At 39.8% G+C, this 18025-nt stretch overlaps 1 pseudogene; it reads left to right on the top strand.

Moving 5' to 3' along the window:
• Nucleotides 1–16697: 16697 nt before the first annotated feature.
• LOC144256187 (olfactory receptor 14C36-like) lies at nucleotides 16698–17630 on the top strand (annotated as a pseudogene).
• The last annotated feature ends 395 nt before the right edge of the window (nucleotides 17631–18025 follow it).

The following is an 18025-nucleotide window of genomic DNA, read 5'->3' on the forward strand; positions in this document are numbered from 1 at the left end:
ATAATCTAATACCTCTATATTATCACATCCTACCTCATAAACATCTCAGCCAAACCCCACCCTCTCTTCTACCATTAGAAACTGTAAACCATTCCACAAACCTATTGACTATATGGTATAAGATAACCAAACTCATCATTTATGATTAGAGTGACAAAACTGTTAATATAAAAATAGAAGCTTACTGATCTATGGCTGCACATTGGGTACATTGAGCACTGCAATATTGATCTCCCCCTTAAAGGTGAGGTATTGGTAACAAATAGAGACATTATAAGACAATAGGGCAGAAGCTGTAATACATCGGATCTATACTGTAAGAGAGGAAGTCACATAGACATCAAGAAAAAACAAGGGAGGAAAGTGCCTCAAACAAACCAAGAGACTACAACAATAGAATCCATAGATAGCACCATAGATGATGTATAAGAGAAGAAATTTGGAATATACATAACTAAGTTTATCTGGGAATTAAAGAACAACCTAAGTGAGCAGATATAGGCAAAAATGGATTACTCCAGCAAAGAGATAAGAGCGCAAATACACGCAACCATCAATCACACCAACAAAGAGATAAGAGAGAAAATAAGGTAGCCAGAGATTACTTCAAGAAAGAGATAGAGATTCTGAAAAACAAACAAACAAATAAACAGAAACCCTTGAAATTAAAGAAACAATAAGCCAAATTAAAAAAAAAAAAAACTCAATAGAGAGCATCAACAACAAACTAGATCACTTGGAAGACAGAACCTCAGACAATAAAGAAAAAAATATACAATCTTGAAAAGTTGGCCTCACAGTGAAGATGGTAGAAAAACCATGAACAGAATATCCAATAATTATGAGAAACCATCAAAAGACCAAATTTAAGATTTATTGAGAGAGGAAGGTTCAGAGATTCAAATAAAAGGAATGCACAATCTCTTAAATGAAATAATATCAGAAAATTTCCCAAGCATAAAAATGAATTGGAAAATCAAATACAATTGACCAAATGTACAAAATTACAACATATCTACACTTAGACCATTACAGTGAAAATGCCCAGCCTACAGAATAAGGAAAGAATTTTAAAGGCCGCAAGAGAAAAAAATGAAATTACATACAAGGAAGACCAATTCAGATCTCAGCAGATTTTTCAACCCAGATCCTCAAAGCCAGGAGATCCTCGAACAATATATTACCAGTTTTTAACTTGATTTAGTTTCTCCTTTGATTTGCTTTTTCTTTAGTGTATTTCTGCCCTATGCTGGTTTTCACTTTTTTAAAATTTCATCCTCATGGTATATTTTGCTAAGAATGTTCTGTAATGCAGGCTTTCTAGTTATGTATTATTTTAGTTTTTGTTTATCATGGGAGGTTTTTATTTTATCTTAAAATCTAAAGCTTAATGTTTGTGGATATAAGATTCTTGGTTGGCACTCATTTTCTTTTGGAGTTGGTATATGTTGTTCCAGGAACTCCTAGCATTGAGGCTGTGGGTTGAGAAATCAAATGAGATCCAAAATAGTTTCCCCCATAGGTAATCTCATAATTTTCTCTTATGGCCTTTAAAATTTCATCCTAATTCTCCATGTTACGTATTTGTGCATTCATGTGGGTCTGTTGTAATTTTATTCATTTGGGGATCCTGAAAGACTCTTGTATTTTACTTTCCATTGTATTTCTCAGTTTGGGGTAATTTTCTGATATTATTTCACTGAAAAGATCATGAATTCCTTTGATTTGTATATCTATGCCTCATTTTACACTTGTAGATCTTACATTTTGTTTTTTTCATATTGTCCCATAATTCTTGGAATTTCTGTTTATGGTTTCTTACCACCATCTCTTTGTGGCCAACTTTATTTTCAAGATTATAGAATTTCTGTTTGATTTCATTTCATAATCTCTCTTTATTGAAGTGATATTTTACCTCTTGCAATTTGTCTCTAATTTCACTCTTTCCATCCTACTTCCTCTGACATCAGCTTAACTGAGCACATTCTGAACTTCTTCTCTGATATTTCTTCCACTGTGTCGTCAATGGATTCTGTTTTTCTAGCATCTTTCTTTCTCTGGGACACTTTGTTCACTTGTTTTTTCATGTTGTTCATGTGGCTTCTCATACTATAATGTGGATCTGAGGCAGCAGAGTTTCAACCTTATAACTTACATTATACCCTAAAGTTTTCAGTATCTCATCTTTAAGAAGGAGATCAATATTAACAGCACCCAATGCAAATGCTATCTAGCCTTAAACCTACTAGCTCTAACTAAATGGCCACAGATTTTTCACCTTAAACAGAAATCACGTGATCCATTGTAGTTTACAATATAAAGAGTATGTTTGCAAAATGGCTTACACCTCATTAGCAGAGAGACTCTGTTTATGAGACTGTGTGCATGTCATTAATAAACTTCCCTTTTGATTCAAATCCTCCACTGTTTGCTTTTTCTTGGGCTTGCCCACTTTCCCAGCTGTCTCAGCCAAGCGTCCTGTACCTCTTTGTTCTTCAGGGTGTAAATGAGAGGGTTCAACAGGGGTGTGACCACAGTGTAGAAAAAGGTGAAAAACTTGCCATTCTTTGAAACAAAGTTGCTCTTAGGGTCAGTGTACACCATGGCCACTGTCCCATAAAACATGAAGACCATGAGGAGGTGGGAGCAGCTGGTGGAAATGGCTCTCATCCTTCCCTCCTCTGATTTCTTGTTCCTGACAGCCTGAGCAATGCAGCCATAGGAAGCCAGGATCAGCCCCACAGGAACCATGATGAAGATGACAGAAATGATGGTAAAGTGGGTGGGGCACCACTTCCTTGGCCTCAAGTAACTTAAGGAACCAAGCTTAGCAACCCCATCACTGTTCTTACCTGATGACTGGCTACAACAACCACTGCAGAAGAAAGGTGGTGCCAGGGTCCTTCCAGAACCAAGAGCTGACATTCCCAGAACTGGTGAAACTGAAATCACTATAACTGCTGCTTGATTTTACCCCATATATGTCTATCATCATAATTCTCAAAAACCAACTAGGAATAAAGTATAAAGATATTACCATTCCTGAAAAATAGAGATGGACCAAGGGCATGGACACCTGCCTGTAATCCCAGAGCTCAGCGGGCTGAGGCAGGATGATGGTGAGTTCAAATCCAGCCTGTACAGCCCCATGGGTGGAGTTATGCTCACCTGTTTCTTTGTAATATAAGCCCTTTCCCTGTTTGGGATAGAATGTTCCATGGAAGTGCCTTTCTGTGTCCCCTTATCTTACTGTGCCCTTGGGTGTGGCCTACCCAGGTGTCAGTCACCCTACTGACAGTGGACATCATGAAGCTACACTCAGCCCTCTGAAACTTGACCCCTTGCCTCATTTGAATAGCTTCTTCTCAATAAAAGTGGTCAGTGCCTGCTTTCTCTCTCTCTCTCCTTCTGTGGACCCTTAAGGTCAGAGGAGCCATCACAGTGACCCCAGTGAAAAAGGTATTTTTGCTCTTGTGTGGTTATTTCGCACAGCCCAGTTAGCCCAGTTCCCCTAGAGTGACCCATGAGTGATTTAGTCACAAACAAAACCTGGCAATTGATATCCCTGGGTGGACCAAAAGGTCTAAGTGCTTAAGCCCCTGGGACAAAACCCACACACGATAGAATATTATAATCAGAATTGATAATAAAAATCATTTTCTTTAAAGAAAAATGTAATATTTGATGATATTATTGTGAAATAGAACTCAAATGTTATGTATGAGGTATCCAAGGAGAAATATAAAACAAAAATTGAAGCTAACATTGTAAGTCAGCAAACTGGGGGTTTCAAATAAAAAAGAAAAAATAAAATTATGTCAAGAATAACTTAAATGTAGAAACTGCTGCAGATGTTTAATAATTTGAAAAAGACACTTAAAATCTTGAGTAAAATAAGACAAAATTCAAAATATTAAATGAGAACTAATTAATTTGTAAGACAAAAAAATTTAAGGTAAAATATAATTAATAAATTTGAAAATATAAGTGAATAGAAAGAAATTCAATCAAAAGTATTATTCAAAATTCTAAACCACATTGCTTGCGTCAGGATACATTGGCAGGCCACAGTTTGTGAGCTCACATTAGAGTTCTTTGTAGTAAACCATGCCAAACTGAATGAAATTCTTGCTGAATCTTGGTTTAGATTTCATTGCGATTTGGGACATTTAGAAAATGTCTATCACTCTTTGTCTTTAGATCCTGCCAGAGGTCCTGAGTCACAAGAACAGCTTCCCTAGGTGCTATGGACTTCATGATACTGGTATTCTTGAGACAGGGTCTTGCTAAGTTGCTCAGGTCCATGCTTAGTTGCCTAGATTTGCCATGAACTTGTGATCCTCCTGCCTCATCCTCACACTGAAATGACAGGCACGTGCCAACCTTCCCAGCCTTCCCCCAATGTTTAAGTGGAACACCAGGGCAGGAACTCAGCTTGTGGAATTCACAAGTTAGCTTGTAGGACTGGAAAAATTGAACGTCAGCATCTTTATCATTTAACACTGGTCAAAAAAAGCCACCATGAAGACACAGAAAGTCAGAAAATTTTGAAAATAATATAAATGTTTATTATTCTAACATTGAATACAACAAAAATAGAAATAAAATTACAGAAATGCAAAATTACAGAGATGCAAAATTCCTTAATAAAATACTGGCAAACCAAACTCAAGAACACATTTAAAATATTATACACTATGATCAAATGGAATTCGTCCCAGGGAATGTCATTTACTATTGGGTTCAACACATCTACACATTTACACAATGAATGTGATATGTCACATTAAAAGAAAAGATAAAAGTTATATAATTATTTCAACAGCATATAAAATTACTTGACAAACTCAATATCTCTTCATGATAAAAATAAAACTCACAAATTAAGGGTAGAGAGTATGTATTTCAACACAATAATGGTCATATGTGACAAACCTTCAACTAACATCATACTGAATGGGGAAATCTGAAAGCTTTACTCTAAGACATAGAAGAAGACCAGGATGACCACTCTCATGAATTTTCTTTAGTACACTACTTTAAGATCTATCCAGAGAATTAGATATTAGAAATAAATAAGAAGCATGCAAATTGAGGAGAAGAAGATCAGTTATTATCATATGATAATGATGATATCATTTTATAGAGAAAAAGATCTAAAAACTCCACCAAAAACTGTTGGAAATAATAAACAAATTCAAGAAGTAATAGGATACAAAATAAATACACAAGTATTAAAAAACAAAATACAAAATAAATACACAAGTATTAAAAAACAAGTATCATCTTTACAGAGTAATAGCAAAATTTCTACAAAACAAATAAAGAAGTCAATATATTTTAATGGCTTCAAAAGATATCTAGAAATAAACTTAATCAGGAGGTTAAAAAATCTAGATTGAAAAGTATAAAATATTCATAAAGAAATCACAAAAATAAATGAAAGTTATACTATGTTCATGAATTGAAATAATGAATATTGTTAAAATATTCTTACTACTCAATGCAAACCCCATCAAAACTCAAGATCTTATTCATAAATGGAAAAAAAATTCTAAAACTAGAATGGAATCGCAGAATATCCTCAATACCGAACCTAATCCTGAGAAAAGGGAGCAAAATTAGAGATATTCATTCTGTCTGACTTTCAAATCCATAGAAATAAATCCATTAAATTACAACTAAATTATTTTTAACAATGTTGCCAATGACACACATTGGGCAAAGAACCAAAATTAGAAATTCACATTTACAAAAGAATTAAACCAGGCCTCTGTCTTTCATGTTACTCAAAAATCAACTCTAAATGATTTAAGATATAAATGTGAGAACATGGTCTGCACCATACACAGCACCTTCTTTAGGCAGTTGCTTGAGCTTCATAGGAAGAATCTGGTGAAGGTTTAACATGGGGAATTGTTATTAGTGCTGATAGAGAAACACACAGCCACTTTATTTGCCAGCAGCACCCAGGAATTGCTGACCATGCTCTGCCTTCCCCAGGGCCTCTGAGGTCCTACACTTCTTATTTCCTCCTAGTTCAGATTGACAATCCAGGGTCTCAGGGTCTCTGCCTAACATCACACAAGTGACTCAAGAGAAGGCCATGTCCCCCCAGGGTGCAGCAGAGCACCTCAGTGCTCTTGGAACACAGTGTCCTCCCTCTGCCATGGACAGCTCAGATCTGGTCCACCCACTTTTTGTGTCATCAGGGAAACATGAACATGATCAGGAGACTTGCTTCCAGCATTGCTGTGACCCCATAATTGACCCCCATGTGAAGCAAGGACAGTCCTCATTCCTCTGCAAAGTTGCAGACTTGGGACATCTAATGCAGCTTCCTACCACCATCTGAAGCATAAGAAGGAATACATACTCCTATGTCCATGAATAATCTGAAATAAAAACACATTACTTAAGATGTTGCAATAAATAAGTGCTATATGCATGTTTTTAAATGAAAACACATTTCTTCTCTCCAGGAAAACAAATGATAGAGAAACACGGAGAAATGTCATTAGGCCTAACAGAACACCTCAACAGCAGGTCAGCAAGCCCTGCACAGCCAACACAACAAGGGAGGGGGACCCAAGATGGCAAGTTAGAGGGAGGATGCAGTCTGTGTTGCTCTGTGACCTGCAATTCTAGTAGTGGTATACAGTTTCTCTGCTAGTTATTAGAGGACCTCCAAAAGCTGCTTGTGCAGCAATCCTGGCCACTGTGCCCACGCAGGTCTCCAGGCCTCAGTTCAGTGCAGGACTCCCAGCTGCTTGCCCACATAGGACCTCCATCTGCTGTGCAGTGGTGGGACTACTGGCATCAGTACACACACAGGATCCCTGGCTGCCCACTCACACAGGATACCCAGCCACTGCCCACACATAGGGCCTCCAGAGGCACTCCTATGTGGACCCCCATCTACCAATATGGGGCTCCCCTGGTAGTCTCCATCTTGGGACACTGCAACCACTGCCATAGTCCACTTCATGCAATAGCCTGCACCTGGGGGTAAAGGACGAAGCCTAGAGACACAGGACGAGTTCTGGGGATAGCCATCAGCAACAACACTGCAGGCCAAAGAGCTGCGTTTCTGAAAATGTCACCCAACTCCACCACTCAACCCAAGCCAACCCAACACCCCATCTGTGAGAGCAGCTGCCTCCATCATGGGACACCTTTGTCACCATATTAACTTGGGGGAATCCCAACTTGGGACATGGGCTGGGCACTAGAAGCAAGATCAAGGTACCTATAGTCCCCAACTACCCCTCTTCCCCTGCCACCACTAACCTGGCATAGGGCTTCAGGCTACACGGCTGGTCCATATCCCTCAAAGCCTGGTCCTGCTCTGCCAGCTACAAAACAGCTCTCCGTAACAGGTTTGCGTCCCCCAGAGTGCTTCCCACATACCTCCAGAGAGAGGTTCCTGATTGGAAAGTAGTAAGGGAGGGGATGAGGGAGATCCAGTTTAGAGACTTAGAGACCAGAAACTGTGAGGGGTACATGTGATACAAGGAGATAAGACCAAGTGCCCACATCGCAGGAGCAGGCTCCAAAGGAGATCCTTGAGGTGCAGTCTCCACTGGGGACCAGCAGATACTATACTCCAACTTGAGGACCTCTGCCTCCAAGATCAACCCTCCCACTCTAAAAACCTTCACTGTCCTGAGAGTGGAGACACCAGGAAACAACAGACAAGCCAACCTATCAGATGAGAAGGGAAGCAGGAAAGATCCTGACCTCCAACAAAAACAATCCTTCTATTTTCCTTCGAGATTTTTTTCTTCTTTTCTCTCTCTCTCTCATCTCTCAACCTCACATCCCCAACATTGGTGGAACCAAGTACTTTTCGTGCATTATGCTACTGAGTTCTGGGATGTCTGAATAGAATATTACAGTTGTGTTGCATATTCTTTTATTGCCTATTTTTCCATTTAAAAAAATATGTTTGTTTTTTGTACTCTGTATTGTCTTTCCAGTTGCTTGTCTCCCCAAAATAACTTTCTCTCTTTTCTACTCCTACAAGCCAACTTTAGATTCCTTTTCCACTCTTCCTAAGAGCCAAAAACTCTGTATCCTCACCTCCTACCTCCTTAACTCTTTATCTTACACCTCACCTCTGGCTTTCTCATTGTCCACCAGAAATTATAGACCCTTTGGCACACCTCCTGATTGTGCTGAAGATGAGAATTGAACTCACCATTTCTGTATATGATGACAAAACCATAAACGTCTTAATATCAACTATTTGGTTTAAGGCTGAATGTTGTTTGTATTGCAATGTGTTAATATTGTTCTCCCCACTAAAGGAGAGGTATTGGAATCCTGCAGGGACACCATAAGCCTACAGGGTAAAAACTGTAATACCTCGGATCTACGGTGATAGAATGGAAGACACCCAAACACCAAGAACAAATAAGGGAAGAAAATGCTCTAAACAAACCAAGATAATAAATTAGAATCCATGACCAGCACAGCAGAAAAAATGACAGAGACAAAGTTCAGGATATACATAATTAAATGTTTTGTGCATTAAAGGATGATATAGGAGAGCAAAAGTGGCCATCTGCTAGCCCCTCCAGTATCCCCTCATCATGAACCTCAGTTTTGTGTCTGCATGATGCTAGCTTCCCTGCTCAGTGGTCTGCTGTATGCAGGTGTGCACACTGGGAACACATTCCGGCTGTCCTTCTGACAGTAAAACATGGTCCATCAGTTCTTTTGTGATGTCCCCTCTCTGCTGAGGCTCTCCTGCTCAGACACCACCAGCAACATGGTCCTTTTCCTTGTCTTTATTATAATCATTGGTGGTGGCTACTTTGAAATAAAAATCATGTCATACATTTGCATATTTTCTGCAGTGCTGAAATTTCCCACCAGAGCCCCAGGGAAGGCCTTCTCCACCTGCACCCCTCACATCCTCATGGTGTCCGTCTTCCTCAATTCCGTCACAGGTACATACCTGAGGCTTTCAGCAACCTCTGACACCCTCCAGAACACGGTTATCTCTGCCTTTTACACCATCGTTCCTCCCTTCCTGAATCCTCTCATCTACAGTCTCAGGAACAAGCAGGTAAAGGAAGCTGTAGGGACAGTAATGCAAAGACAGTTGTTCTCAGGGGGATGATAAAGATGATTTCAGCATTAGCCTAATTTTACTGTTAAGATTTATAATTAAATGAAGGTCTTCAAATCTGGCCTTTACAGGTTACACTGCCTACCCTGGTATCACTTAATTAAGACCCATGAATGTTTTAATATAATAATTTTGTGATCTACACTATTATTTCTATTCATCCTTCATAAAATGACATTAGGTTGAACTATAGAAAAAGAGAAAGCAGTAACATATTTAAGAATAACTACATATATGAGACTACCTTCTGAGCTATGAAAACAACATCTACATTTGTTCAATAATACATTTTATCCCAGGCAAAAATATAAATAATAAATGCATTTGTATAAATTCAAATGCAAACTCTTGGGAGAGCAGCCAGGAGGTCTCTTTAGGACTCAGAAACTTGACACACAAACCATTGACCATGCCTGCAGGGCATGGTAGACATGACTCTGAGCATGCTCAGGGAGGTGCATGGAGCAGACAGGCTGCCATTGGCTACCAGGATCAGCATTGCTCCAGCCTCTGCTGCAGAAAACTCTGTTTTCACACTGTGCTTGCTGTAGATTAGAGACTCAATGCATCCCTCTAAGAAAACAGCCCACAGGACAACTGGATTTGCTCCAGCCCTAAGCACAGGCCTCCCACCTCCACAGAGGCCACCATGCCTAGGAGGGGCAGGTCTCCACCTCACTTGCCCCACTCTGGAAAGTTCTTGATGAATGTTGAGTTCATGAGGAGTCTGTGGCTGGCTCTGCCCTGAACAATGCTGCTGACCTCTCCGAGGTCCTAAGGGATGGGAGGGAGGAAATACAATTCCAATAGTCCAGGGACAGTCCAAGGCCAAGATGGACAGGATTCCATGGCTCCTCTCACTCCATGGCCTGCAGGTAGATCAGCACTGTGACCTCTGGACCCCTCTGGGACTCCAAGAAGCCTTTTCTTCTTCTTCATTAGTCTTCACTTTCTTTCCTGATTTCCTGATCATTCCTTCTTATAAATATAAAAACAGAGGAGTCCTTTATATCTGGGATCCCTCACCTGTGAAACACTGCTCACGGATTGAAGAGAAGGTGTTCATCCACATTATTTTTTCTCCATTAAACTTGTTTCTAGGCATATGACTTGGTATTCTTTCATAATGGTTTTTATATTCTGTACTTTCTTCCTAGACATAGGGAAGGTTATACTAGAAATGATAGTTGACTTGTGAAAACTACACCAATCACCAGTACACCTGAGGTACTTATGAATGCTGTTTGCAAGTATCTTGGTCTTATTTTAGAAGCTACATTGTTCTGATGACCAATACCAGGTCCTGCTCACTAGTCTCAGGTAAAATGTCCGTAAAGGAGTGGAGGCTGCTGGCCTTGGCCCAGGGTCTGCTGAAGATCATGAATGAGACAAGGGGACAATGCTCATGGTTCACTCTGTGACCCTCCTTCAGCATGCTTCCCTCTGTGGCTCATCATTATCAGTGTTCCTTCCCTGTGCTGGGCTCTGGGCCTTAGTTTGGCCTGTACCAATATGAGTACAGAAGGTTAAAGATTACTTTGTAACTTTTGAATTTTCAAGAATGTAGGATCACCCTCTAGCTGTACAATGGTGACCAAGTCAAATACTGAATCCTGTTCTTGGACATTTTCCTTCCTTTCATTGTCCATGAGACTCAAAGTCAAATAAGGTGCATAGATGTAATAAATAGTGTTGTCTCTACTACAGATGAAGCCACTTACATTGTACTCTTTTCCTAGCCTTGTCGTCCCCTAGGACCATACAGTGACATCTCTCCTCATTGGGTCTTTCAATCTCACAGACCTAGTGGCCTAAATACCAAGGTGGCCATCATTCCTAATGCCTGTAGATACAGGGTCTTTGTTTTTTCTCTCTTTTTCTGGATCAATACAGATTTATTTTCTTCCTTATTTTTCCTTTAGGACAGGCACAAGGTGGGGGATGAGTAGCTAAGACAATATGGAAAAGGCCATATTGAAATGAAGACAAGAAGATAATAGATCTGATCAGAACATAGGCCAACATTCTCTACAAAACCTAGCAAAGCAAATCCAGCAGCATATCAGATGGATTATAGAACACATTCATGTGGAATCTCTCCCAGGATACAAAGAAGCCCCTATAGAAGATTACCAACAAATCTCACCTCATGTTACCACAGTGAAGAGCAAAACATCCATCAGTGGATGCATGGATTTTTAAAGTGCTGGTGTATACATATAATGGACTGTTATTATCCCTTAAAAATGAAATAGTGATAAATGCTACAATGTAAAATAATTTTGAAAACATCAAGCTGAATCCACATCATAAAAACAGCACATATTGAATGATTCTAGTCAAACAAAATGTCTGGGACATATAAATTTTAAAAAATGGAGATTATACACAGTGGTTTCCAGTGACTCTAATTAATGATAAGCAGAGATATTGTGTGTAATGGATTAGATGGTTCATTTGAAGAAATACAAATATTCTCTAACAAGATGTAGTTGGATATTGTGCAATTTTTAAATATAGTATATAACACTGAATTGATAACTATGAACTCTTGCCAAAGTTATCTTTAAATCATTTGCATTTTATCTCAAGGATAAGAAATGTTGCTGCTGAAATGCAGACACTGTTAGAGGTTTCCCACTTACAGGTTGATGAGTGAGAGTTGCCCACCACCCTTACTGTTAACTGATCCCTGAAAACACTCCTCCCTCACATTGAGGAGGGCAGAGATTAAAACACACAGTGAACACCATCAGTATCTCCTCAGTGTTGCTCAGTTTTCAATAATGACTTAGGGTGATGCTCAGCAGAGGAGTTCCACTGTGTCATCCACTGTCCACCTTGGCACATAGCCAGGTCCTCTATCCTGGGCTCTGGAGGTGCTGTTGCCTGGTGGTGTGCTCAGGCCTCCTGCTGTCTCTGCAGGCTGAGCTCTAGGCTCCCAGGGGCCATGCTACCACTGGCCAGGCACCAAGTTCACCTAAAGCAGAGATGACTGAGATTCCCACATACCACATTGTACAGAGCTGGCTGGACTGGTCCATCTGGCTGCAGACACAGTGGATGGGAGATGCCAAGGAGAGACAGGGTTCTGCTCCCAGGTGGAGAACGAGCGACACTCAAGAGTGATTACTGGAAGTTAGAGTCCAAGCTCATCTGAGCCTAATTTTGATTCTGCTCAGCAAATTGCAATCACATGCATATTTTGAGGTATCTCAATAAATGCTTGGTTAATTGTGCAAGAATAACAGGCACAGAGAAGTCTTGTAAACACTGTAGTATTTGTTGTGTACATATTAGTGTAACTGGAGTGCTGTGGACTTATGAATGCTGTTTGCAAGTATATAATGTGATCACTCTTCATACCGCCTCTTGGTTTAAAATTATACTTTTCAAATTATTTTACTGACCACACACTTAGAAAATGCACACAATTATCTGCACAGATAAGAGAGGTGACCAGGAAAACATTAGTATCATGACAAGAAAGAAAATTGCCAAATAGTTGAGTTCATTTAGCAAATGATATTCTTATTTTTCAGTAGCATTGAAAATAAAACTTCTAATATACTATAAAATTGTCATTGAAGCATTTTGAATTCACCAACTTCACCTTTCTGTCATGATGACAATTATGATCTCCTTTTCAATAATTTTTCACATTTCATACTAAAGTTATATCAGGTGTGATGAGGATTGTGTGTCCAGTGTAAATAATATAAAAATACAGTGGTGCAGCCTTTGGAAGCTCATTATCAAGCTCAGCATATGATAAGTGCCTCTCAGCATTCCCCAATGGCTGATCAATAGCATTAATCCATAACTCCTAATACAGAAAAATGTAATTTAGAAAATGATTAATTCCTGTCTCTTAAAACCCAAGAAATAAATGGATTATGCACAGAAAAGTGAAAGAAGGGAAGGCAATGTGGGGATCAGAAGTATGGTGGAATGAGACAGACATTATTACCCATTATACATGTATGATTACACTACTAGTATGACTCTGCACCATGTTCAGCCAGAGGAAGGAGAAGTTGTGCTCAATTTGTGTACAATGTGCCAAAATGCATTCTGCTGCCATGTATAAATAATTAGAACAAACTAAAAAATTAATAAAAACATTATGAGCCAAAAAATAAAAGAAATGCTTTGCATTTTTACTTGCGATCCATACACTTCTTCATTTTAAGCACTATCAAGAGAAGTAACAAAAGGAAAAAAAAATGCCAGCTGTCCCCGGTTACAGAGGGAAGCACTTGGATCAGTCTCTCTACATTCTTCTGGCATTAAAGATATGCTAATATTTCATTGTACTTATTTTTTGTACCCTCAAGATATCTAATCTTGTTTTTCTTTATGCCCCACATTTTGGATTTTTTAAGGGAATATTCAATAAGCAATTTTCACCCATTAAAGGAGAATGTAGTTCTGAACACTAAAATTATGGAGGTCAAACTGCAAAAATTAAAGCCAATTTCTTATTTCACAAAATCTGGATTCATAAAGTATTCATATTTTTAAGATCTGCAGGAATACTCTGAGGACCTATGAGAGTTAGGTGATGATTCATGTATTTACTGTATCACATCCATAGTCTGAATTTTTCTAGGAGATTCATACATGAGAAAATTAAGATAAATGTAGAGAAGTTTTCAAGTTGTAGTTAAATCCCATAAGCAAAAGAAGGACATCAATTAAGTAGAAGTAATTCAAAGTACTTACTAGAGAAATTACTAAATTCTGTTGCAAAAACAAAGACAGTAAATGGTTTAGTATAAAAAAAGTGAAACAAAGAAAATGCCTCAAGTGGTTCTACTCCAGCTTCCAAATCCTAACAGATAGTTGATTTTCCAACTAATATTTTACACAAATGCCTGGGGTTGGTCAGCAATCACCCATGAAGGGTCCAGAAGTCAGTACAGAAGGAGAAAAAGCTGCTAGGTTTTTAATATGGAATTATCTCATCACCCAGCACATTCTCAATTTGTCATATGTATTTACACCTTATATATTGTGTTATTATATTTGTCCTCTAATGGTAATCAATTTATTTTAAAATACCAATATTTTTCATCTTTTCAAATCCTCAAGGTCTGAAATACCTGTCACCATATTTATGTCCTTAGTAATATTTGTTGGGTGAGTACTGCTTTAAAGACATCTAGATCTGTAAGTGAACTTGACCTCACACTACCCTGCACTGTGTGTGCCACAGCAGTGCAGAAGGGGCAGAGCCTACTTGGGAGCTCTTCATCTGTAAATCGGTGGCATAAAAAAAAAAAAACAGTCTAAGTGAATGGTCTGAACTATGCCAGCAGGTGCTAGGTAGTTAACCACTGCGCAGGAAGTCATGCACTGCTGCTGAAACGTAAAATGATGAATAATATAAGGTCCCAAATCAAGGAATTTGCACCAGAGACTTGGGGTGATGAATGTATATTGATTAGCTGAAAGGTTGTATACCATGTTGATTTCTAACACTCAACAAAATTGGAAGAAAAATTAGAGATTATGAAAAAGGTTTCAGAGGAAAGATTCCAGTAGAGTCTCCTTTAAAGCCCAATACCTACTAAGGGGAAAAAATAAATTAATACATCACAGTAAAAAAAGTCAGCAGTGAACAAGAGGGTCCCTCAGGCTGAATGTCCTGTGACATGAACAGACTGCAGGTAGACAGACCCCTTGAACTTCACACTCACCACCAAATTAACAACAACCTACATGAGTCTGACCACCCACCTATTGCCCTGGGAGACACACAGACTTCCAGAGGAGCCCAGGCAGGATGAGATGAAAGGCCTTTTTTCTAAGAGCCTGTGTTGTTAACCTGGCAATGTGCTGAGGAGGACCCCAGTTTACAGAGGGCTGAGGAGATGAAGATGCAGGTGACTCAGGAGTGAATTGGACTGAACTGCTGCAGAAGTTTTGAAAGTATGAGCAAAACCTTCCTTTTAGGGTTTACAGCCAGTTTCAGTTTGTGAGATTGTGACATTGATAAGAAAGCAATATAATAGAAGGTGTTACCAAGACAAGAAAGCAATATAATAGAAGGTGTTACCAAGACAAGAAAGCAATATAATAGAAGGTGTTACCAAGACTAAGGCAAATTATGTTTTGGACAAAAGACCTTCAACTTCATGGTGCTGAACATGAAAACAGAACAAGGTAAAGGTAGAAGCTTAGGTCAGTGTCAGCTGGGCTGGGATGTAGAGGTTGAAAAGAACATATGCTGCTCAGTTGGAGAGGAAAGAGCCTCAGGGAGGCTGGGACTGGTCTGGCTGAGGTCGTTTGGCCATAAGACAGCACCATGCATGTCCTGGGAGAGCAGCAGGGAGAGCGGAGGCCTGCAGGCAAGTCCAAGTGCAGTCAGGTCACCTCAGTTTTCACAACACTGGACCTGTGAGCCTGGGTGAGAAAGTAAATTCTTGAGATGATTTCCAAATGAGCCAAATTTATTCGTGTTCATGAAGATATATTCTACACCATTATAAATAGTTTCCTATATATTAAAAAAAGTAGAAAGTAATTATTATTTGCATTATTAAGTGTGAATACAATGGCAAAATAATGTGGAAATTATATTCATGGACTAAAATAAAGGTAAATAAATTGGAGAATATTAAAGAATGCACTATCAGACAGGTGGCCATGCAGAAGAAGGCAATGTCGGGGTTTTTAGGCCTCCATTCCCTCCTGACCTGTGGGAGAGATGGGGGAGCACACCCCACTAGGACAGGCCCAGAAAGGTAAAGGTCGACTGGCCGCCCACACCCAGTCCTCCCTCTCCGGAGAACAATCCGACACAGCCAGGGAGAACTGTCAAAGCAGGATCTCCTTTAATGTGAAAAGGTACACAGCTAATATAATGTACAGGAGCCAATAAGGATAAAGGTCAACAGGGTGGGGAGAATTTACATCTACACCCATCCTACAGGCAGTAATATCCATGAGGGCAGAGGGGTTCTGAGCCTATCCTAGAGGTGGTTCCATTCTTCATCCCAACCCAGGGCAATGCCTTCTGGCTAATCGCTAGGTGCTCTCTTAGCCACATTTGGCCCCAGGACTGGGAAGCGGAGTGAAGCCAGCAAGTTAATTTTCCTCTTTTCTGATGCAACATGCCTCACATTACATTATGCCCTACAGGGAAAACCCTTAGAAATGCTTCACACAGGAGTCTCAGAAGGTCAGGTGAGGCCTGATGGGGAGCTGTGGACAAGCCCTGCAGTTCAGGTCCAGACCCTGGGCTGCAGACCTCCATACCTGCACCTGGAGATGCACTCCACTCAAAATGAGTAAACATATCAGAAAACCAAGAGTGATCTTCCTCTACAGGGAAAGCAATTGCCAAATACATGAAAAATACTACAAAAAAGAATATACAAAGTAATTTCATTTTTTTCAAATGATCAATGGATGTTTTTTAACACATGCTAGACAGGTACTCTATGACTGAGCAACAATACCAGCCCCAAGTAATTGTATTCATCATGTTCTTTTTTTCCTTCCTCTCGCTTATCTCTTTATCTTCTCAGACAAAGACAACCAGAATTTCCAGCAAATGGCCAATGCCACCATGGTAACTGAATTTCTCCTCCTGAGCTCTCCTGATGGCTGGGATCTGAGTTTCCTCTATTTCACAGTATTCCCAATGACCCACCTGGGTACCTTGTTAGGGAACCTTCTGATTGTCACTGTCACCACTGCTGACTAAAACCTGAACACACCCATGTACTTCTTCCTCAGGAACCTGTCCATCTTGGACATGGGCTTCATTTCCATCACTGTCCCCAATGCCTGTGTCAACTCTCTCACTGGCAACAGGGCCATTTCAGTGCCTGGCTGTGCAGCACAGATCTTCTTGGTCATTTTTTGTGCATATGTGGAGATGCTATTTCTCACCATCATGGCCTGGGACCGCTATGTGGCCATCTGCCAGCCCCTCCAGTACCCGCTCATCATGAACCCAAAGTTTTGTGTCCACATGATCCTGGCTTCCCTGCTCAGTGGTCTGCTGTATGCAGGTGTGCACACTGGGAACACATTCCGGCTGTCCTTCTGACAGTCAAACGTGGTCCATCAGTTCTTCTGTGATGTCCCCTCTCTGCTGAGGCTGTCCTGCTCAGACACCACCAGTAACCAGGTCTTCCTTCTTGTCTCTGCTGTGCTGATTTGTGGTGGTTGCTTTACATTTATTGCCATGTCATATATTCGCATATTCTCTGCTGTGCTGAAATTTCCCACTGGGAAGTCAGCGAAGGCCTTCTCCACCTGCACTCCTCACATCCTCGTGTTTTCTGTGTTCCTCAGTTCTGGCACAGCTGTGTACCTGAGGTCCTCAGCAACCTCTGACACCCTCCAAGACATGGTTCTCTCTGCTTTTTACACCATGGTTCCTCCCTTCCTGAATCCTCTCATCTACAGTCTCAGGAACAAGCAGGTAAAAGAAGCTGTGGGGAGAGTAATGCAAAGACAGTTATTCTCAGGGAAATGATAAAGATGCATTTCAGCATCATCCTAATTTGTCTGAGTGAATTTCAAGATTAGGGCAAATGCTCTTCATATCTGGGTGATACAAGTTAAATTGCCTACTTTAATGTCACTTTGTGTGAATATGGATCCTTTATAAAATGTGTAATTTAATCAATGTGTCTTTTAATGGGTTAATATAATTTAATATATTTGTTGAAATCATTTGTGGAGGTATACATTAAAGATTCATCAAATACTTTGCAGTGCCTGTATCAAGTATTGTCACAGAGGAAAATTTTACCAATCAAATCTGAAGAAAACTTACACTCACATAATATGCTATTATTCAGAGAAGTGTCAAGCAAAATTCTAAGCACTGTGGTACCTAGCTGTATCAATTTGACTACTTTGAATATA

The sequence above is a fragment of the Urocitellus parryii genome, chromosome 1 (genome assembly GCF_045843805.1).
Source record: "Urocitellus parryii isolate mUroPar1 chromosome 1, mUroPar1.hap1, whole genome shotgun sequence".
In the NCBI taxonomy this organism is placed as follows: Eukaryota; Metazoa; Chordata; class Mammalia; order Rodentia; family Sciuridae; genus Urocitellus; species Urocitellus parryii.